The 22,598-nt window shown below is 46.5% G+C and overlaps 1 protein-coding gene across 1 annotated transcript in view; it reads right to left on the bottom strand.

The window, feature by feature from the left end:
- Positions 1 to 22,598, bottom strand: part of HIVEP3 (HIVEP zinc finger 3) — a 413,652-nt gene that overhangs the window by 271,625 nt on the left and 119,429 nt on the right. The window lies entirely within an intron of this gene.

Genomic DNA, 22,598 nt, shown 5'->3' with positions numbered 1-22,598 from the left:
GGGGTATGAGGTCATAGCTGTTGTCTGCTTTCAGCAAAGAAGGTGCTTCCCTCTCCATTTCTGACTCTTGTTCATTTTGGAGGCTTCAGAGAAGGAAGTTCTGAAAACAGGCACTCGCTCTGCCGTCTTTCTGGAAACCCCTTCAGCTGCTTCAAAATATTTAGGGAACACCTGCTATTCCTCCCTCCCTTCACTCTTACAGCAGATCTTTACTGTGAGTGTAGTGGGTGGCAGGCATGGAACTAAGCTCTTTCTCTGAGTCCCCATGACAGCTCTGGGAGGGACGAGGGAGGAGAGGTTAAGTAACCTGCCCAGAGCCACAGACATGAGCAGTTACACTGGACTCCAGCCCAGGACTTGGACTCCTGGTTCGGGCTCTCTTCCCCTGGATTACTCCCCAAGTCAACAGGAGGGCCGTGGGAGAAAAGAGGTCCTGGCTTCAGCTGGGCAGCCTAGGGTGCTGGTCGCCTGCCAGCCTGGGTGCAGAGCCTGATCTGGGGCTCTCCCAGAGGCTCTCCTTGGCTGGCAAGCAGGAAGCTCCAAATGCTGGGCTGCAGCCCAGAGGGAAAGGAAAGGGGCTTCTCTATGCTTCTGATTGTCCCCGTGACTGCCCAGGAACAAAGCGGGACTCACACTGCCTCCTGCCACCAGCCTCCACCCAGCTGTTCCGGCCACGCAGCCCCATCTCTTCAGCCTGTCTGCAGGAACACTGGGCATTTGTCAGCTTTCAGAATCACGGCTGTGTGCCCAGGGCTCTCTCGCCCCTCCAGCTCCAGGCCTCATGGGGCAGGCCAACAGAGGCACAGGCCCTCTTTCAAACCCCCAAACCCACCACCCAGTGAAGCCAGATCCCTGGTATTTAACTATTATATAGCCTAACACCACACTGGGGAGGTTCACACGCTGATCTGATTAAGTTAAAACTGCATATAACAGTTCACATGCATTCACTTTCTGTGTGTACAGAGGAAAGAGCTTTGGGTTAAAAGTCAAGGCAGTTCATCAGCTAGACCTCACCAAGCCTGTCATCATCTGTCAAATGGAAACAGTAGCCGTCAGTTCTAAAAGCAAACATCTGCTGGGGGCTTCTTAGTATCAGGCGCTTTCCTATATCCCACACCTGTCATGCATTTAATCCCCACAATAGTCCATCCAGCTCCTTGCCCTCTGGGAAGACAGCAGGAGATGTTGCTGGTGGAATCTTGGTAAAAGGTATTATGTGGCCCCAGAACAGTGGTATGCCTCAGATTACCGAGTCCTTCATGCAGGGTGTGGTGGAGCTTGCCACATCACACTTTCAATAAATCTATTCAATCAGCAGGGGTTCTTGGCAGCAACTATGTGCCAGTCACTGTGCACAACCAACCAAATCCCTGTCCTCCTGGGGGTGTTGTTCTGGTAAACACAGCAGAGGCTCAAAGACAGCAGATGATGCCATTAGTTGCACTCACTTCATTGACTGAAAAGTTGATTTTCTCCTTATCTCCAGCAATGAACGAAGGAAGAGGGGACAAGCAGAGGGGGTGTTTGTCATTTCCTGGCGTTTGATTGGATGGCATCTGCTCTGCCCCAGCAGTACAAGGTACCTCCTGAGTGGCCCCATCCAACACGGCAAAAGAGTAGAACTTGCTTTTCTCCTGTAATAGTGCAGAAACTCAGCGTCCCAGTGTAGTTCCAGTGGCCCTCCAGGCCCTGGTGGTGGGGTTCCTGACACTCATCACCCAGCCCCATGAATCTGCCCGGCTTGGCATATCACTGTCCTCTGGCTACCAAGGGTCCCTGATAAGAGCACCTGAAATGTCAGTGAATACCTGTGAATGCAGCTGGGACTCACTGGTCCCCAGGTACAGGCTCAGCCTCGCCCCAGGCTCAGGGATTCAATCTTGTTGCTGGAGGTGGGGCGGGTCAGCCTGACAGTTGGTCCTGCTCTGACACAGCGTTAGGGGCTGAGCTCTTGCTTCATTCATTCATTCCCTCTGTAAATAATGTCTACTGGGCAGGACTATGAGCCAGGTACTGTCCTAGTGGCTGGGAAAATCCCAGGGAGCAAAACAGGCCTATCTCTGTCCTCCTGGGAGCTTCTGTACTAGGGGGGAGGTGAATTAATATGTATCATCTGGCAGTAAGTGGTAAACAGAAAAATACAACAGGGTAAGGAGATGGAACACGATGAGGGGTCTATGTTACAACGGGTGATAAGGAAGGTCTCTGGAAGAAGGAGATACCTGGGTAGAGATAGGAAGGGCAAGAGGGAGAAAGCCAGGCACGTATCTGAGGGAAGAGCATCACAGGTGGAGGAAACAGTATATGCATATGGCCTGGAGGCAGGAATGTAGAGAGACCAGTGTGGCTGGAGGGCCTACTCCATACCTCACACCCTCCTGCCAGCAGCTGGGCCCATCAGTTCCTCTTGTATCTTTGGGCCTGGGCCTCAGCTTGCTGCTTCCTACCCTCCAACCCCAGATGGTGCCCACCTGCCTGGATCACTTGCCCTCCTCCCACCCCCTCCTGCTGCCCCCCAACTAGGCACATCTGTCTGTTCACTACCTCTGCACGCTCTCCTTGCACCAAGGGGTGGTGTCTGCAGTGGAGTGGTTAAAGTTCTGGCTTTGGAGTCAGGCTACCTGGATGGATCCCAACTCTGTCATTCCCTACTTGGGGAAGCCCAGGTAAACTGCTCTTGGTGACTCAGTTTTCTCAACTGGAAATGGGGACATGATAGTGCCTATCACAGGGGCTATTGTGAGATTAAATGAGTTACATGTGCAAAGTATGTATGGAATAGTACTCAGCAAATATTCATGAAAAAATATTAAGGTGACAGAAGCCCCTTCTTTTCTTTTCTTTTGAGATGGAGTCTCACTCTGTTGCCCAGCAGGCTGGAGTGCAGTGGCGTGATTTTGGCTCATTGCAACCTCCGCCTCCAGGGTTCAAGCGATTCTCCGGCTTCAGCCTCCCGAGTAGCTGGGATTACAAGCATAAACCATCATGCCTGGCTAATTTTTGTATTTTTTAGTAGACATAGGGTTTTGCCATATTGGCCAGGCTGGTCTCAACCTCCTGACCTGCCCACCTTGGCCTCCCAAAGTGCGGGAATGAAAGGTGTGTACCACCACACCTGGCCAGAAGCCCCTCCTTACCAGGAAGCGTGACCAGAATTGGATGCTTGCTGCATGGGGAGAAAGTGGGAAAGGGCGCAGGCTTTGGGGTCAGACAGATGCAGATGTGCGCCCCAGCTGGGTATTCTTGGGCAAGTAACTTAGTCTCTCTAAACCTCATTTCCCTCACTTCCACATGGAAATCATAATCTGTCCCCCACCGGGTTTGAAAAGGGGTAAATTAAACGACAATGACAAAATCACGGAGAGATTGGCCCAGGACAGGCAGCTTCACTGATGCGAAGAACCAACCTTGCTAGGGACGAGGTTGCAGATCAGGGAGGAGAGAACCAAAGTGGACAGCCAAAAAGACTGGGGAGCAGAGACTCAGGGTCTCAAAGTGGGGGTCAAGGTGGGCGACAGCCAGCTCACGTTGTGCAGAGGCCCACTGCCCTGAGGAGAGAGCTGGGCCAGTCGCGGGATTTGTGTGGTATGGGGGTGGGACCTGGGCCACTCTGCCAAGGCTGGGGGCAGGGGGTGTCATGTGCCAAAGGGAGCACCAGGTGCTGAAAGCCAGGGCCAAGGGGTAGTGGAGGAAATAGAGTCAGGACACCCATGGCCAAATCTAGACAAGTCAGACCTGAGCCAGGTGAGTGCTGAGCCAGGAGCAGGGCAGGGCAGGGCAAGGATTGTTCTGAGGCTGAGTTGGTTGTGCTAATTTATTCTGGGGATGTTCCTTGTCTGTCTTAAAGTGGCCATGGTCAGGGATCACCTCCTAAACTTCCAGATGGAGCAGGCCCCCTGACATCCCTGCAGGAGGCTCTGGGGAAAGGATAAGGCAGGACCTTCCTGCCCCACAGAGCTCAAACCAGTGAGTAGACACAAATGCGGGACCGAACTGGAGGTGCCAGCTGACCCAAGGGAGGCCAACCTGCTTCTCTCCGGGGCTCGGGAGTCTGAACAGCCCAGATCAGCAACCAGGTCAAACCTCACAAACCTGCGCCTAGGGGCTTCTGGTGAGCAAGGAGGAACGTTATGCTAAGCCAGGCACAGAAGGTAGTGCGGGGCCGATTCCTGAGACAAGAACAGGAACAACCTCCCCAGAAGCCACCAAGACAAGCATTTGAGAAAGAAAAGAATACTACTAACTTAGCTCCACTGACACTTGAATGAAGAGCAGGAGTAACAAAAACAGAGAATTTTAATTACAAGTTCTTGTTCCCCCATTGTTTGTGATTTTGTTAAGGTCTCTAGATCTCCCAGTGGTAACTGGCAATAAAATCTCTTAAAACAAACAGGGTTGTGCAGCAAGTGGAGAAATTTCATTTGGCTTTATAGCTGGCTGACCAGAGGAAGGAGAAGGCCGTGTGCATTTGGGTGGACTGAGCACCTCTTTGAGCTTGTCTTCCCTTTTGAGTAAAATCCATGCTTGGACCAGACCACACCTGAAGGGGTTCCTATCCTACGAGTGTACACAACTAGGTGGGGAAAGTTATCATCATGACAACGCACAATGCTGTCCATGTTAGAAGCCTCAGAGTCACTCCCAGCTCCTCCCTGCTGCTCATTCCACACTAAACCCTAAATGCCATTTCTTAATATCTCCTTACCCAGCTCCATAATTGCTGCTGAAATGAAATGAGTCCATCACATCCAAATGGCTCCTGGGTCCTATCTATTCTACTTCCTAAAGGGCTCTTGAAATGGCTGCCTCTTCTAGCCAACTGCCATAGTTCAGACTCTGTTTCTCACTAGACTGAGGTGACAATCTCCCTCTGGCCTCCTAGCTGGAGTCTTTCTCACTCGAAGACCATCTTCCATATGGCCACAGAAGGAGCTCTTCTGCCTTCTAAAGGCTCCTGAAAACCCTACTGTGGTTTCCCAGGGTCAATGGGATAGAGAAAGGTGTTCCGGCCCTTAACGATGGGCCCCATATCCACTGCTCCTCAGTACACCTCCTTGCCTATAGCCAGGCCTAGCTACTTGCAGGCTTGGAAGAAACCAAGATTTTCTTGCCTCTGAGCATTTGCACATGCTATTTCTTTTGCGGCCATATCCTTCTGTCACTTGTTGCTCTTCAAGTCTCAGCTCTCCTGCCACTTCCTGCTGTTCTAAGGTGTCTCTCCTCTGCTCCCAGGTGATCTCTATGCATTATAAGGAGTCAGCCTTCCTCCCATACCAGAAACCCCTCAAAAGGAAAGAATGTTCTAGGCACTGGGAAATGCCCAGGATGGAGAAGAGTATGACACAATAGTCAAAAGGCGAGAACAACCCAGGCATCCATCCACTGATGGATGAATCATTCAACCAAATGTGACATGGATATATGCACACTCTGGACAGCACTCAACCTTGAAAAGAAGGAACTTCTGACATGTGCTACAACACGTGTGAACCTTGAAGACATTATGTTAAGAGGAATACGCCAGTAGAAAAGAAGGACAAATACTGTATTCTACTTATGTGAGGTACCTAGAGTAGTCAAATTCATAGAGACAGAGAGTTGAATGGTGATTGCCAGGGGCTGTGGGTGGAAGGGAAAGGGAGTCACTGTTTCATGGGTACAGGGTTTCAGTTTGGAGAGGCAAAATAAGTTCTGGAGATGGAGGGCGGTGATGGTCACATAATCATGTGAATATGCCACTGTAATGTATGCTTAAAAATGGCTAAATGGGGCCAGGCATGCTGGCTCATACCTGTAATCCCAGCACTTTTGGAGGCCGAGGCAGGTGGATCACGAGGTCAGGAGTTCAAGACCAGCCTGGCCGACATGGTGAAACACTGTATCTACTAAAAATACAAAAATTAGCCAGGCGTGATGGTGGGCACCTGTAATCCCAGCTACTCGGGAGGCTGAAGCAGGAGAATCACTTGAACCAGGGAGGTGGAGGTTGCAGTGAGCTGAGACCAAGCCATTGCACTCCAGCCTGGGTGACAGAGTAAGACTATGTCTCAAAAAAAAAAAAAAAAAAAAAAAGGCAAGATGGTAAATTTATCATGTATACAATTTTACAAAAAGAAAAGTGACTACGGAGGAGTTTAAGACCACGATATAATGAATGAATGAAAGAGGAGTTAAGCAAGGAAAATCTTAGGAGATGGTGTGACCAGGTCAGAATGGAGGAGCCTGGAGGCTGGGGTGGGGGCCACAGCACCTCACTCCCCCCGCACCCTCTGTCAATGGCACTCCTTTTTAGATCAGCAGAGGGGCTTCAGGTGCCAAGGCCGTGGTTTTCAAACCTGGAAACCGAACCAGGTTCCAGGGTTCCTGGGTTCCTCCCAAACCAAACGGAATCTTAGGGGCTGCAGCTGACTCTGGTGGGCGTTTGTCCTCAGGGCCCCTGCTAAGTTCCTCTGGGAACCGAGTACAGAGTCACCAATGGAACAGAATCACAGGAGAAAAGGAGAAACATGGTAAGCCCTCAGCAGAGGCTGGCACGGACTAGACTGTTGTTGGGTGTGGGTGCTGGGGCCAGAGGAGTGGTGAGAAGCCAGAGGAGGAAGGCTGGCAGAGAGGATTCATTCCGTATTCATTCCCCTAGTGAGCCACACGCTTCGGAAGGATCACATTAAAAAGATGAATCACACACTGACTCAAAGAGAGGGGGTGGCAGGGTTGTAAATCAGAGGAATGGCTTTTATTTGTCAGAATGCTACAATAAATAACATCTCCGTGTGTCACTTAACAAAAGGAGAGTGGGAGGGAGGGAAGCAAGGTGGCGCAGGTCGGCGGGTTCGCAGGGTGATGGGAGGGGTGCGGGCAACCTCACAGCTACCAGGGCCCTTCGGGACACTCTTGCCCATCACTAGATACTCTGTGTTCCTTCACACACACACACACACACACACACACACATATACACACACACACACATATACACACACACACATATACATACACACACACATGCATAGATCCTACCCCAAACTTTCTGAGAGCGCCAGCCTGATTTTATACATACAGGAGATGTCTTGCGGAGATGACATTCATGGGTATTTCTTTTTCAGAATGAAGGGGCCAGAAAATCAGCCAGGGCCTCTTGAGGGCTGAACCCTGCTCAGAACGGGAGAAAGGTAAGGCTGCTCCCTAGAACCAATGAAGTTGCTGTTCTGGCAATGGTCTCTTAGGACAAGTGGCCATGCAGCAAAATCATGGAAGGAAACTCTTCCAAAAAGGGTGCAGCTAGGGGTGGTATTATCTACTGTCCATTTTCTGGGGGTGGATTTAGAATCAGACTTCTTGGGTCTCCAGGAGTAAAAGTAAAACACTTTAAAAGTAAAACGCTGCCTGGCTCCGTAGGGAGTAGATAGGGAAGAAGGACGGGGATTCTGGGTTTACAGAGGGGCAGACAGGCATGTGACAGAATCAGGCCTAGTTGCTCTGGGAACCTATAGCCAGGAGAGAGGCAGCTGTGCTTCCAGGGAGAGCAGGGTTCCTGGGGGAAGCCCAGGGTTCTGCCTCCCCTGCCCTAGGGCAGGGCCACAGGATACGGAAGCCACTAGCCACTTGTGGCTATTGAAATATGGCTAGGCCATATTTTAAGGTTTAAGCACACACTTTATTTTTAACATGTATTATGAAAAAATAAAGAATGCAAAATCTGCTATTAATTTTTTAATATTGACTACATGCTGAAATAACCTTTTGGATATATTGTGTTAAAGAAAATAAAGTATGAAAATTAGTTTCAACTGTTTCTCTTTACTTTTTTAAACGTGGCTACCAGAACATTTAAACTCACACGTGTGGTTCACATTGCGGCTTACATTGTGATTCTACTGGAGAGCATTGCTCCAGAGGAGTCCTGGGACCCCGAATAGGGAGAGCAATTGCTCTTGACCCGCTGCTGTCATGCCTAGGTGGGTGGGGAGCTTACACTTATGCACTCAGGGATATTTTGGGGTATAGGAGCAACACCCCAAACCGTGAGGGGCTGGGGCAGGCAAGCTGGTTACACACCCCATGGGATGGAGGCTGGAGAGTTTCCGTGACTTACTCAAGTAAATTAAGGAGAAAAGCTTGGCCTATCATCAAGCCTTGTAAATTCTATTGTAGTCTTCTTACAACCACATCTCCGTTTACATAGAAAAATGCTCTTTTGCAGTTATTAGCCAAAAAACAGGTTTCTGGTGAGAATGTAAGTTTTTACGTTCTTTTTTTCTGGCAGATAATTTACAAATTTTTATCAAAACCATATAATCTAAATAAAACTGGACCTAAATGCCTGTCTCCACATGCAGATACACCCAAAAGAAACACAAATCCAGTTCCCCAAAGTTTTGAAAAATACTGTTAATTGTTGACTGAGATCTCCCAAGAGGGCAGCAAAGGGAGATGGTCCTGCACAAGTCACGGAAAATCTTCTTCTAAAAGGTCCTTTAGACATAGTTCTCTCTTTTAGAGAGGCTGCTCAAATCACTCTCTTTCCCCTCTTCAAACCTGCCCTGACTTCCTTCTTTAGTTCCCTCTCTCCTCTGTGGCCAAGCTCTTCTGAGCCCCTCTTCTCCCTGGGATCTGTTCTCTTCTCTCTTTCCACACCTCCAGGCCCTTCTGTATGAGAAAAGTTGATTTCAGTTTTCCTCTCTGCCCATCATCTGATCAGTCCCAAAAAGTCCTAAAACCAACTGAGTAGGCAGAGAATGGGGAAGGTTGCATCAGAATTTTACATACTTCGAGCAAATAAATCCACTTATAGGGATTTAGGATAGATCAAAGGAGCAACAGACCAAAAATTTACATACAAAGATATTTACCATAGTATTATTTAACATAACGAAAAAACTAGAAATGGCCTCAACATCCAACAAGGAATAGTGGTTAAATAAATTCTGACAACTCTATAAAATGGAATATTGAGAAGTCACTAAAATGTCTGGCTTTGAAAATATTTATTCGTCTGAGAAATTATCCATGACAATATTAAATGAGACAACACCAAGAATATAAAGCTGTATGCAAATTGTGATGCTAATTTTCTCTCAATTTATATATGAACATAGAAAAATCCTTCTCTGGGCTGGGCGCGATGGCTCACACCTGTAATCCCAGCACTTCGGGAGGCCAAGGCGGACTGATCACCTGAAGTCAGGAGTTCGAGACCAGCCTGGCCAGCACGGTGAAACCCCATCTCTACTAAAAATACAAAATTAGCTGGGCATGGTGGCGGGTGCCTGTAATCCAAGTTACTCAGGAGGCTGAGGCAGAAGAATTGCTTGAACCTGAGAGGCACGGAGGTTGCAGTGAGCCGAGATCGTGCCATTGCATTCCAGCCTGGACAACAAGAGTGAAACTCTGTCTCAAAACAAAACAAAACAAGTTAGGTTACTAAACCCTACCTCGTAAGACTGTTGGGAGATGTAGTGAGGGAAAAAAAGACAGCACGCGTGAGGTGGCACAGCATGGAGGGTCAGGACTGGCTGCCTGGGCGTGGATCCTGGCTCAGCTTATACTGCGGTTCTAGGCAGGTCACCTGGCCCCACATTGCCTCAGTTTTCTCATCTAAAAAACGGGAGCATTAATGATACTTGCATCCACCCTAATACAGGCTTGTTGAGGATGACAGGAGTCAATAGAGGTGAAGTAGGTGAAAAATGCCTGGCGCACACCAGGAAGGCACTCAGTAGAGGTGAGTTTCCTGTCTTGTGATCTTTCTAGAGGGCCTTTCTTACCCTATCCTCTGCTCAGGGCCTGCCCCACTTCTCAGCCCCGCCTTGAGGCTGCTCATTTCTTCCTCATCACTTCTGATTTTTAGAGTCCATGTCTGTTTGGCTGCTGTTACTCCAGACTGAGTCTGCAAACTACAGCCCACAAGCCAAATCTAATATGCTGCCTGTTTCTGTAAATAAAGTTTTATGGCGACACAGCTACACCCATTCATTTATGTACTGTCCCTGGCTGCTTCAGCCCTACAGCGGTGGCACTAAGTAGTTGTGAGACTGTATAGCCAGCAAAGCCTGAAATATTTACCACTACCTGGCCTCTTACCAGGAAAGCTTGCTGACCCCTGTTCTAGGCCAACACCATCCGAAAAATATATAATATAAGCTACATACATAATTTTCTTTTTTTCTCTTTCTTTTTTTTTTCTTTTTTTTTTGAGACAGGGTCTCACTCTCTTGCCCAGGCTGCAGTATAGTGGCAGGATCTCAGCTCACTGTAACCTCTACCTCCCGGGTCCAAGCGATTCTCGTGCCTCAGACTCCCCTGTAGCTAGGATTACAGGTGCGCACCACCACGTTCAGCTAATTTTTGTATTTTTAGTAGACACAGGGTTTCACCATATTGGCCAGGATGGTCTCAAACTCCTGACCTCAAGTGATCCGCCCACCTCAGCCTTCCAAAGTACTGGGATTACATATGTAATTTCTTAGTAGACATATTAAAAAAGGAAAAAGATACAGGTGAAATAATTTTTATAATATATTTCCTTTAACTCAATATTCCAAAATGCTATCATTTTACTGAATAATAAACATAAAAAACTATGAATAAGGTACTAAAATAATACCTGTGTCTGATGCACACACTACGCTGCAAGAGTATGTGATGGGGCGCAAAGGTGAAAGTGAACTGCAGTACCTCCCAAACAGTGCAACTGTGTGTAATGGAAACATATTCTATACTGCTTTAGCTTTTACATGTAAATGTAAATGAAAACTACAAGTTCAGTTCCTCAGTTGTACCAGTTACATTTTTAGCAACTACCATACTAGACAATGCCAATCTGGGCATATCACCTCCTTACGTATACTTATGCCCCTTCCATGCACATAGCTGATGAATTTTTACATGGTTTCATTCACATGCAAGGTGATTTTCTCTTTGTCTTTTCTCTCTCTTTCTTTCTTTTTTTTTTTTTTAAATAGGATTTTGCTCTGTTGCCCAGGCTGGAGTGCAGTGGCATGATCATAGCTCACTGCAGCCTCAAACTCCTGAGCTCCAGTGACCCTCCCAAATCACTGGGACTACAGGTGTGCAGCACCACGCCCAGCTAACTAAAAAAAAATTTTTTTTTTTTTTTTTGTAGAGATGGGGTCTCACTATGTTGCCTAGGCTGGTCTCAGACTTCTGGGCTCAAGCGATCCTCCTGCCTCAACCTCTTAAGATGCTGTAATTATAGGCATGAGCCTCCGCCTCCAGCCTGCAAGGTAATTTTTGTGGGGGGAGAGAATTTTAGGTGAGGAATGGGGGCAGAGGTAGTGAAAGAAATATGTGAGGAGGCGGGTGTGGATGTCCCCAGGTTCCCCTGGAGGGTTCTGAGCCCCTGGGGAGAGAGAAGTCAGAGACAGAAGCCAAGGGAACTCCTCAAAGGGATTTCATGTGACTTTGGGCTCAAGCGAAGCTGCTCTGGGGCTCGGGTGACCTGGTGCCACCCTCTGTCTACCCAGCCTCCCACCTCTGTCCAGAGTCAGAACTGCCCTGGGCCTGAGGACTGGCGGCTTGAGACTAGCGGGACAACCCACTGCAAGGAGTGGCCACTTCCCGACCGTGGGGAGCAGCAGCTTCCAGGGCAGCAATGTGCCTCGGTGGGAGCCAGTGCAGGAAAGCAGGAGGGGAGCAGCTGCCCGTGGTCACTGCGGCTAATGGTCCTGTTTGTGGGCATCTGTAAGACCCCTTAGAGGACTCCTCAGAATCAGTAGGAGCCAGTCTGTGCTACATCCAGATAAGCACAGGCTTAGAGAGGCAAAGTGGCCACCCAAGGCCACCCAGCCAGTGACCCCTAGCAGAAGGTCAGGAGCCAGGGGCCCTGGGGAAGGAGGGAGAGAGAGGCCCGAGCAGGAGAGAGAGCTCAGGCTGTTCTCCCTCCCAGCAGGGATCAAAGCACCCTGGAGTCTGCTCTCTGATGCGCTCTGGGACCCAGCCAAGCCCATTTGCTACAGAGCAGCACAGGTTAGTCACAGGCATCCCGCTAGCAGTCCTGGGATGTGGTCCAGGTAATCAGTGCCCTCGCCCGTGGATTTCTCCATATTGTATCTCATCTAGGAGAGCAAAATTTGAAGAAAGCTGGGAATGGTGTAAATCCTTCTGCTAGGAATGAATGCTTAATGGAATAAGGAAAACTTCAAATAAGTGCCTAGGAACATCCCCGTGGAAAGGAGGGGCCGTGTCAGCCAGCTGCATGACCTTCTCAACTCATTCCTCCTTCTCAACTTGCTTGGTAGCTGAGCCCAGCTTTCTTCCCACTGAGGCCAAATCCTACATCCCCTGCCATCCATGTCCTTTCTGTCTGTGGTTCTTCCCAGCTCCAGGGAACGTGAGAGCGCAAGCCTGCAGCCACCTTGCCCCCCGGCTCCTTGTCCCTCCAGGTACCCAGTGAGTCAGGATGACCCTGTGCACTCCTCACCTGCTCCTCATGGCAGCTGCAGGCACCCTTCTTGGATACCGCCGTCTTCCCTGGACCAAGGTCAGGGCTGGTCTGTTCACCTCACAGCTCATGTGACTACACCTGCAGCAGCGGAGGTAGGTGTAGAATTGTGGCACCTCAGATGGAGCCAAAGTGGGGGGCACTTACCTAAAACAAGACTGTTTTAGGTGGACGTAGCCACATGATTGTGGGCGTGTTATGTAACCACTTCATGCTTCAGTTTCCTCATCTGTAAAATGGGGATAATAAAGCATCCACCTCACAAAGTGACTGAGGAGGGGAAATGAGTTCACATGCGTACAAGGCATGATGAGTTCAACATTTGTGAGCTACCATTGTCATGAAGACCAATTTTAGCATTTTATTTGCAGCTGTGAGTTTATTTTACACTTGATCTTAGCCAGAATGCTAAGGAGTGATGGTTATGAGTTTATTTTAATTTGACCTGCAGAAAATTTAAAATGACCTACAGAAAATTAAAATCAAGCTCATAATTTGCAGACCATATTGTTTAGGTCAAAGCTAAGTAAACAAATTAAATCAACGTAAACATATTTAAAGAATGTAAATAAATACTAGTCTAGGTGATAGGCTAGTGTGGCATGAATCACCAAGATGGGGCACACAGACTATTTGAGAGCTATTGATCTAGTCTGAGTCCTCTAGTTCCATGAGGAAGAAACTCTAAACAGGAAGTAGAGAGCTCAGACCTTGGTCAACAATGTAGCCACCAGCTGGGTTGGGACCAGACAGTTGCACCATGCCCTGCCCTCCCTCTTCTGTCATTCTACCTCCTCGACAGACTCATCAGGGCCGCATTTAAATAAGTACACATAAAAGAAGCTTATGCATAGACAACTTGTCATCGGACAGGATCACACGTAACAGCCAGGTCAAATCCTATGCCATGTCAAACAAGATAATCCCATGGAGTAAAAGCAACTCGTTTACAAAACAAGGTCAGGTGCTACTTTCTGACTCTAGGGTCAGAGAGGCTGGTGGAACTGGCTCCTCTGGCTCTGCCACTTCCTAACTGTGTGCTGTGGTTTGGATATTCATTACCCCAAATCTCATGCTGAAATTGGATCCAGCGGTGGAGGGAAGGCCTAGTGGGAGGTGTTTGGGTCATGGGGTGGATCCCTCATGAATGGGTTGGTAATCAATCTCTCAAGAGCTGGTTGTCAAAAGGAGTTGGCACCTCCGCTCTCTCTCTTGCTTCCTCTCACACCATGGGATCTCTGAACATGCCAGCTCCTCTTTGCCCTCTACCATGAGTGGAAGCAGCCTGAAGCCCTCACCAGGAGCCAGCGCTGGTACCATGTTTCTTGTATAGCCTGCAGAACCATGAGACAAATAAACCTCTTTTCTGTATAAATTATCCAGCCTCGCATATTGCTTTATAGCAGCACAGATTAACATACCATGTAACCTTGGAAATGTTGCTTAATCCCTCTGTGCTTTTGTTTTCAGATGTACAAACTGAGATAAGAGGTGGTAAATCTAGTGCACAGAATGTGAGGATTAAATGTGAGTTTCCTTTTTTCTTCCCCTAAGAGCAAAAGCAAGCACCTCCCGCCAAAGGTATGGGAGAATCCTTATGTAAGAAGCTCTTTATCTATCTGTGAGTACACACATCACTCTCCGACTACAAAGCCTTCAGCCACTCCCTGTTTCTTCCCACTGCAAATCTGCAGGCCTCCACAACGTGGCCCCTTCCCACCAAGCCAACTTTATCTCCCTGGTCCATAACACTTGTCCTAGCATATCACATGCTCCCTCATGGCCCCACAGACAAGATGCATCCATTCTGACTCCCAACTCCCAAACCATTTTCTTGCCCACACTGGTGTACAGACTGATCTTCCAAAAACCCACATCTAATTAACCTTCCTCCTGAAAGCCTTTGCACAATTCACCCTTTCCTGTAGAATAAAGTCCAAACTCCCTACCGCTGCAGTCATAGTCTCTCATCATCTAACCCCATTCTGTCTCTCTAGTCATCCATAGTCATCCATAACTCTCTCCCCACAGCACAGACACACATGTGTACACACACACACACACACACACACACACACACACACACGAGTCTACACTCAAGCCAGTCAGGTCTGCTCACTGTTCCTTCAATAGCCTGGGCTCCTTTGCACCTGCATATTTGTGCACTAGCTGCTTTTTATTCCCGGAACACTGCATTCCTTTCTTTGCTGGGTAAGTGCCTTCTAACCCCTTAGCATTTTGCTGAAACAGAGTATTTTGTTTTGCAAACTCTCACCTCCACTCATTCCTTGCAGCTTAGATGACCAAGCCCTGATCAATAAGATGTAAGTGTGAATCATTGGGTGGAACTACCAAGAAGGCGAATTTAAAGGAGCACAGATGGCTGCATGGCCTTTCCACCTTTTTCTAGTTTCTTTATATAAAATGGATATGATGGCTGGTGCTCCAGCAGCCATGTTAGACATGAGGTCACTTTCAGAATGAAAATCATTCTCTATGGATGGAGGGGCCAAAGAGAGAAGGTGCCTGGGATACTGCTGATATTGTGGCACTACCATACACCAAGGCTAGACTGGCTCCCTTTGGTTCTTTTATGACAGAGGAAACTAAACTCTTATGTGTTTAAGCCACTGTTATTTTAGTTTGTTGTTATATGCAGAAAATCTAATCCTAACCAGTATAACAGGCATACAAGTCATTTCCTGATTTGGCTCCTACTCACCTCTCTAGCCACACATTTCCCCTCCCCACCCCTAAACCCCATACTCCACACCTACTAATCTAATTTGTTTCCTCAATGCATTATGCTTTTCTCAGGCATAAAGCATTTCTTTACCCCTCTCCTCAATGTCCCTCCTCAGACCACCTGGGAACACCTGCTCAGCCTTCCAGACCCAGCTCAAGGAACACCTCCTCCGTGAAGCCTTTCCAGATACACTCTCTACACTTCTACCAGGCAGAAGTGACCGTTCCTCCCACTCTGTATGCCCCCAAATATCTACCATGAACCCTCTAACATGTCATCATTTAGTCATCCACCTGTACTTCCCAGGTCCTGAGTTGCTTGAGGCAAGAGCTATTCCAATCATCTTTGTCTCCAGCCTGTAGCCCAGGATCTGGCAACACTGAGCATAAATAAAGTTGTTCAGGGAACATTCCCCTGAGGCACGGCTTCATCTTCTTAGGCCTGGGATTCTGGCCCAGGGAGCAGGGCTATGTCCTTGGGAGAGGATGGGCGTTTGCTCCTGCAGGGCAAAAGGGCTTGCTCTTGTGCACACTATACCCTAGGAGGCACCAGGAAATGTCTGTTGGGCGGGCAAATGAATGTGCAAATCAACCTCCCTTCAAGCTTCTCTCTCTAGGATGCTGACTTCCTTCAGCCATGGTGGTGCTGTCTGTCACCATCTGACCCTCTCTGATTCCCTTCCCCTGCCATACTGAGCAGGCACTCATAGTTGGAGGCAGGAGGCTCTCAAAATGAAGGGAAAAACACTTAGCTGCCACTGTCCTGAAACCTGCCCTCCCCACAGCCACAAAAGGCCAAGGAGCATGGAAACTGCTGGAGACCAGTGAGCAGGAGGTGGGGCAGCCGATCAGGAGCTGCCCTGGCTGGGGCCTTCCCTCTAGCAATGACCTTGACTTAGAGAAAGGACACCTTCCATGGCCATTCAGACCTACACATGACAGTTTCCCTCCACCTTCATTGCATACACTGAAGACACCTGGACAGAAAATAAAGAAAGTAAGGAGAACTTCCAGAACCATAGCCAGAAATGCAGAGTAACTGAAAGCAGCTGTGTTTGAATATATTGCTTGCTTCCCCCAGGACCCTGCAGGGATGGAAGCTGTATCCTTCAAGGGCAATGGGATGAATAGTGGGCAGAGGAGAATGTTCAGGGGATCCTGGATTCTGCTCTTTCCGATGTGAATGGCCACCACATGGAAGAATGATTGGGTCACTCTCCTAGAAAGCTAATGATCAGTGTAGAATCAGCCCACACAGGAAGGGGCTGTCATGGGAGGCTCATATGCTGTGTGCCATGAAGCAGTGGACATACTCAGAATCACATGCCACCACAAAGACTTTGGGTTCTGGGAACTTGGGACCTGCTGCCTTCTGGGGCTTCTTGGGACATCCATGCAGTCTGACCCCAAGAATGCCAATTGCTCCTGATACCTGAGCCAACTTTCTGGGCTCCCCCGTCTCATCAGGGATGATCTCTATCTGCAGAGCACTACTGGTGGCTCAAGCCTGGTTCTCCAACTGCTTCAAAGATCCTTCTCTTAACCTGGTTTACCTCACTCTTCTGCCTACTTCTTGGAGCTCAGCTTTCTATGACTGGTGCCACAAAAGTTCCTAGGGTCACACACAGAGAGGTAGAGAAGCTGATCCACTGGAGAAGCTATTAGAACAGGCAGGAAGAGGTTGCACTGTGAACTAGGGTCTAGGGCCATGCCTTTCCCACCACATCATAAGCATTAATTCATTCACAGAATATATATTGAACGTCTACTATGCACTAAGCATAATTCTGGGAATAAAGCAATAGAAAAAAATGTGATGAAATATATTCAGGGAAACATATTTCAGTTTACTAAAGTAGAAAGATTTCTGTCCTGAAGGAAGGACTCGGAATGTTTACTATGTCAACCACAGGTACTGTGACTCCCCCAGAAGGGGCTTAGCATATAGGCCCTTTGAGCAAGAAATATCAGCATAGAAAATTTGAAAAATGTAGAAATGCACGAAGAAGAAAATAAAAATTCCTGGTAATCCAACCACTCAGAAAATACTCTTATAAACATTTTTTGTGTTTATCACTTAAATATTTTTATATACACATCTATAACTGCATAGATGTACCTACCATAACTTACTGAACCAATTCCCACATTCTTGTGTATTTAGATTGTTTCCAATCTCTTAATATTGCAAACAATACAGTGAAGAGCATCCTTGTAAGTAAACACGTATTAGTCTGTTCTCATGCTGCTAATAAAGACATACCCAAGACTGGGTAATTTACAAAGGAAAGAGGTTTAATGGACTTAGTTCCACATGACTGGGGATGCCTTACAATCATGGCAGAAGATGAAGGAAGAGCAATGGATCGTCTTACATGGCAGCAGGCAAGAGAGTTTGTGCAGGGGAACTCCCATCTATAAAACCATCAGATCTCAGGAGACTTATTCACTATCACAGGAACAGTATGGGGGAAACTGCCCCCGTGATTCAATTATCTCCACATGGCCCCACCCTTGACAGGTGAGGATTGTTAAAATTCAAGGTGAGTTTGAGTGGGGACACAGAGCCAAACCATATTAGATCCTTATCCATATCAGTGATTATTTTACTAGTATAAATTCTTGAAAGGGGTACTTATAGGTAAAAATGTAGAACTATTTGGTCTTATACTGCCAAAATGCCCTTTGGATATTTGAAGCAATTTGTGCTCTTAACAGGGGTTGTTTAGCATGACTGGGTCCTCACACCCTACAAAAAAAAAAAAAAAAAAAAAACTAAAGTATTTGGTTTTTATTTTTAAAAATTGCCAATTTGGTTGGTAAAAAATGGTTATCTCATTATTGTAACTTGCCTTTTTTATTACTAGGCAAACTAAACTTTTCCCATGTTTATTAGGCTTTTTAAATTTCTTTCTATATTTTGTATTTATTTTGTCCATTGCTAGGGAATAAATTTTTAACTTTTAATTTTGCAATAATGTTAGAATTACAGGAAAATTACAAAGATAGCGCAGAGTTTCCATATACCCTTCAAACAGTTTCGTCTAACGTTAACATCCTCCATAACCATGGCACAGTTCTCAAAACTAAGAAATTTATTTATTTATTTATTTATTTATTTATTTATTTATTTAGAGATAGGGTCTTGCTTCTGTTGCCCACACTGGAGTGTAGTGGCACGATCATAGTTTACTATAACCTCAAACAGACCTAAGACTATATAGGCAAGTGCTATCATGCCCAGCTAAACTAAGAAATTAACACTGGTACAATACAATGAACTAAACTCTAGACTTTATTTGGATTTCACCAATGTTTTCTTGACTGTCCTTTTTGTATTCCAGTATCTAATCCAGGATCTGACGTTGCATTTAGATGTCACATCTCCTTAACTGTCCTCTGGTCAGTGATCGATTTTAGCCTTTCCTTTTCATGATCATGATATTTTTGAAGAGTCCTGGTACAGTATTTTGTAGAATGTACCTCAATTTGGATTTGTCTGATGTTTTCTCATGATTAAACAGGAGCTTTGGGTTTTGGGGGGAATGCCACAGAAGTGAAATGCCCTTCTCTCCATTTCTGAGGTCACATAATACCAACAAGGTGCATTACTGGTGATGTTAACCTTGATCACTTGGTTAGGGAGATGTCTGCCAAGTTTATTAACTGTGAAGTTACTATCTTTCCCTTGCCATATTCTATTATCTGGAAGTGAGTCACTAAGTCTAGCCCACACTCCAGCGGAGGGAATTTAAGCTCCATCTGCTGGAAGGGGAGTAGTATATATCTAGAATTCTCCTGTAAACAAGATTTGTGCCTTCTTCCCTATTTATTTATTCATTCAATTATTTATTTACAACAAATGTGGTCAGATTCTTTGGGTTATAGTTCAATACTATCATTATTCATTTTGTTGCTCAAATTCTTCTAGTTTGGGCTATTGAGAGCTTTCTGGTTGGCTCCTGGGTCCTTTGGACATACTACCATCTTTTTTTTTGTCTTGCTTTGTTTTTTGTTTTTAAACACTTCCTTACTTTCTGGAACTACAAACTGTTTCAGGCTCATTTTTTTGTTTGTTTGCTTTTTGTTTTTCCCTGTCCAGGCCTGGAATCAGTCATTTCTCCAAGGAGTTCCGGTTCTTTTTATTAGAGAATGGTCTTTAGAGACTAAGATCTGGGCAGTGAGTGTGCTCACTTGTATTAGGGTATTATCGGTTCTAGGCCCTTTCAGTGGACAGAACTGGAAAATAAATGTGTGTTTACTAATCCATGCATATCTCTACTTCTGTATCTATCTGTACATATATTAAAAATACATGATATCTTTGACTCTGATCCAGCACTGTGGAGTTCATTCGAGCCTTTCTAGGGCAAAAATGTTAAACCCCTAAAGCACCTCTGAACACTGTCTGGAATCTCCATTTCCCACCTAATTCTCCGTGAGCAAAAATCAAATCAAGTAGAGCATTGATCAGCTATGATTGATCCCACTGCCATCTGCCAGGACCACATGACAACCCCAGGACAGCTCCAGCTCTGTTCTTCGGGGCCTGCAGAAAGCAGCAGAGGACAGAGAACTATATGAGGACGAAGAATAAGGCAGCCTTGCCCAGAGATCAAATTCCAGCCTTGCCACTAACTACCTCCTGATCGATTCTTTTTTTTTTTTTTTTTTTTTGTATAATGAGGGTTAAACTAGATGCTGCATAGATCTGGTATTCTGTGATTACAGAAGGCACTCGATTTGTGTTGGCTGAGTGAATGAGTGGGTGAGGAGAGGAGTTTGGCAAATGCCGGTGCCCCTCTCTAGTTCAAATCCACGCTCCACCATTATCTTGAGCAGGTAATTTACCTTGCCAGGCATCAGCATTTTTTATTTTATTCTTGGTACTTCTCTGTATTTTCTAGATTTTCTACAATAAACATGTTATTTTATACTTAATAAAAGAAACAATTAGATTTTTTAAAAAACACAATAGCATATACTATCCTTCTCCCTAGAATTATTATCAGTAAGTACTTCATAGGCTGGCACTGAGGAGCACTGTGCTCATATGGATGAACTTGAACCCATGCAAGCTTCAAGTTCCTGCCATAAAGTAGGTGCTCAAAAGGCACTAGTTTCTGTCCTTTCTTTTCTCTCTCCTGCTGATGCAGAAGCTACATTGTGAAACTGATGGAAAAAGTCTTCCTCTCCCTTTTTTCCCTAGTGTCAGTGTGATGGCCATGGCAAAAAAGTCCCTGTCAAATGAGCCCCTTTCTTTGTTACTCAGAGTCCTTCCTCCCTGGCATCCTCTGTGAAGGGCCTTCTCAAGGTGTCTTTGTAGAAATATGGTGTGTCCACCATCAAGGAAGACAGAGGGTCCACTCCCAGGCCCCGCGCCTGGCCGAACACGTCTCCCAGTCCAGCACGAAGCTAAGGAGCCTATGCTCCAGGAAGCTCCTGCTCATTTTTAACCAGGGCCAGCTATGGTTGCTCCCCTGAGCCCTCATTATCTGTGCTGAAGACCTCAGGTTGCAGGGTTTGGAGCCTCACAGAGAGCAGAGCACAGTATGTGAGCTTCAGGCTACAAGCCTCCACCCCAGCAGTCCTGGCTTAAATTCTGTTTCTCTGCCTAAGAAGAATTCCTCCAGGAAAGTTTTCCCTTCCCTCCTTCTGAGAGGAGGGAGGAAAGATGGCTTTTAAATTATGTGCTTCTTCTTATTAAAAAAATGATGGAGAATTTCTGGTAGGAGGAGGGGAAATATTTTGTACTTCTAGAACCAAGAAGGCAGAGACGTTCTACCACGACAGAAAAAGTCCCAAGTCTGGAAAAGCTAGCATATTCAGCAAAAGCAAAGGGAACTGAGGGCTTGTCATGAAAACAAATCTAGAAATACTTGAGTTGGTTTAAAAAAATTAGGTCAGGCGCAGTGGCTCACGCCTGTAATCCCAGCACTTTCGAAGGCCGAGGCAGGCGGATCACAAGGTCAGGATATCGAGACCATCCTGGGCAACATGGTGAAACCCCGTCTCTACTAAAATATAAAAAATTAGCCAGGCATGGTGCCTGTAGTCCCAGCTACTCTGGAGGCTGAGGCAGGGGAATCGCTTGAACCCGGGAGGCGGAAGTTGAAGTGAGCTGGGATCGCACCACTGCACTCCAGCCTGGCAACAGAGCAAGACTCTGTCTTAAAAAAAAAACACAAAAAACTTAGCATTTTGTCATAGAGCTCACTTTCTACATGAGCTACCTTCCTTTCTAGCAGATTTACAACCCAGCTCCCTGTTTCTGATGGGGCTCCTTCAAAATAATTAGTGCTTGACTCTTGTACTATCACGTAGAGTTGGGTTATATTTACCCTGAGGTTGGCATGAAGAAATTCCTCCCTTTCTAACCCCACAGACAGACAGCACATAGCATCTCTCACCTGGAGCATCACTTCAGCCTCCTGACTTGTCTCCTCCCTCCTTTTCTTTACTGCAGAACTTCTCAGAGCCCTTAATATCCTGATGATCTTCCAAAAGGGAAATACAACACAAAATAATATGTGTATTTCCTAAACTTATTTAGTCATGAAATCTTTTATTCAAAGGACATCTGTTAATGCCTCTCAGGCCACTAGATTCTAGGAACTCAGTTTGGGAAACCCTGTCCTCTAAGATAGAACCCTAACTCCTCAGTAGGCATGTGAGCCCTTCCGTTGTCTGCTGTCTGCCTCCCTCCCCAGGATCATTTTTCACCTCTCTCCTAGATTTCTCCTGACATTCGCCCTAGAACTATTTGTGGTTCCTTAAACATGCTGTCTTATTTCAAACTTCAGCACCTTTGCAAATGCTATTCCACCAGCCTAGAACGCTGTTCCCTGCTGTCCTCTGAGTTCAACACTGTCAACTCTTTGAAATGTCCCCTGCTCCCTCAGGCTGACAAAGTCACACCAGCCCCAGTGTTCCTGCAGTGCTAGCCTTATGCTTATCAGCACTTCCCCAGACTACAAATGTGTGTTTCTAGCCTGTAAATTGTCTTGCTTCTTGCTCTCTCCTGGCCTAATTCTTCAGCTCCCATCAATCCCATGAGATTCCCATTTCCCTTTAATACATTACCTCTTTTTTAAAAAAAAGTTACCAAGAATGAGTTCCTTAGTTGCATGAGATCAAAAAAATCCTAACGTCTACACTCAGAAAGGTTTTAAAACACTTTTAGTTCAAAAAATGCATGTTAAAAATGACCACCCCCACCCCACACCCCAAGCATACAGGTCTCTTTTCACAGGGGGAATGATGTTCACAGGGGCCCCAGGGAAAAATGCAGCAGGATCTGCCTGAGGAGCTGCGCACTATGCTGACTCCGATCCAGACAGACAGCATTACTCAGGCCAATCAAAAAGGTGATGCCCACATCCCTAGGAGC

The sequence above is a fragment of the Piliocolobus tephrosceles genome, chromosome 1 (assembly GCF_002776525.5).
Source record: "Piliocolobus tephrosceles isolate RC106 chromosome 1, ASM277652v3, whole genome shotgun sequence".
NCBI lineage: Eukaryota > Metazoa > Chordata > Mammalia > Primates > Cercopithecidae > Piliocolobus > Piliocolobus tephrosceles.
Note: the sequence above shows the minus strand (reverse complement) of the source record. Positions and strands in the feature narration are given on the sequence as shown.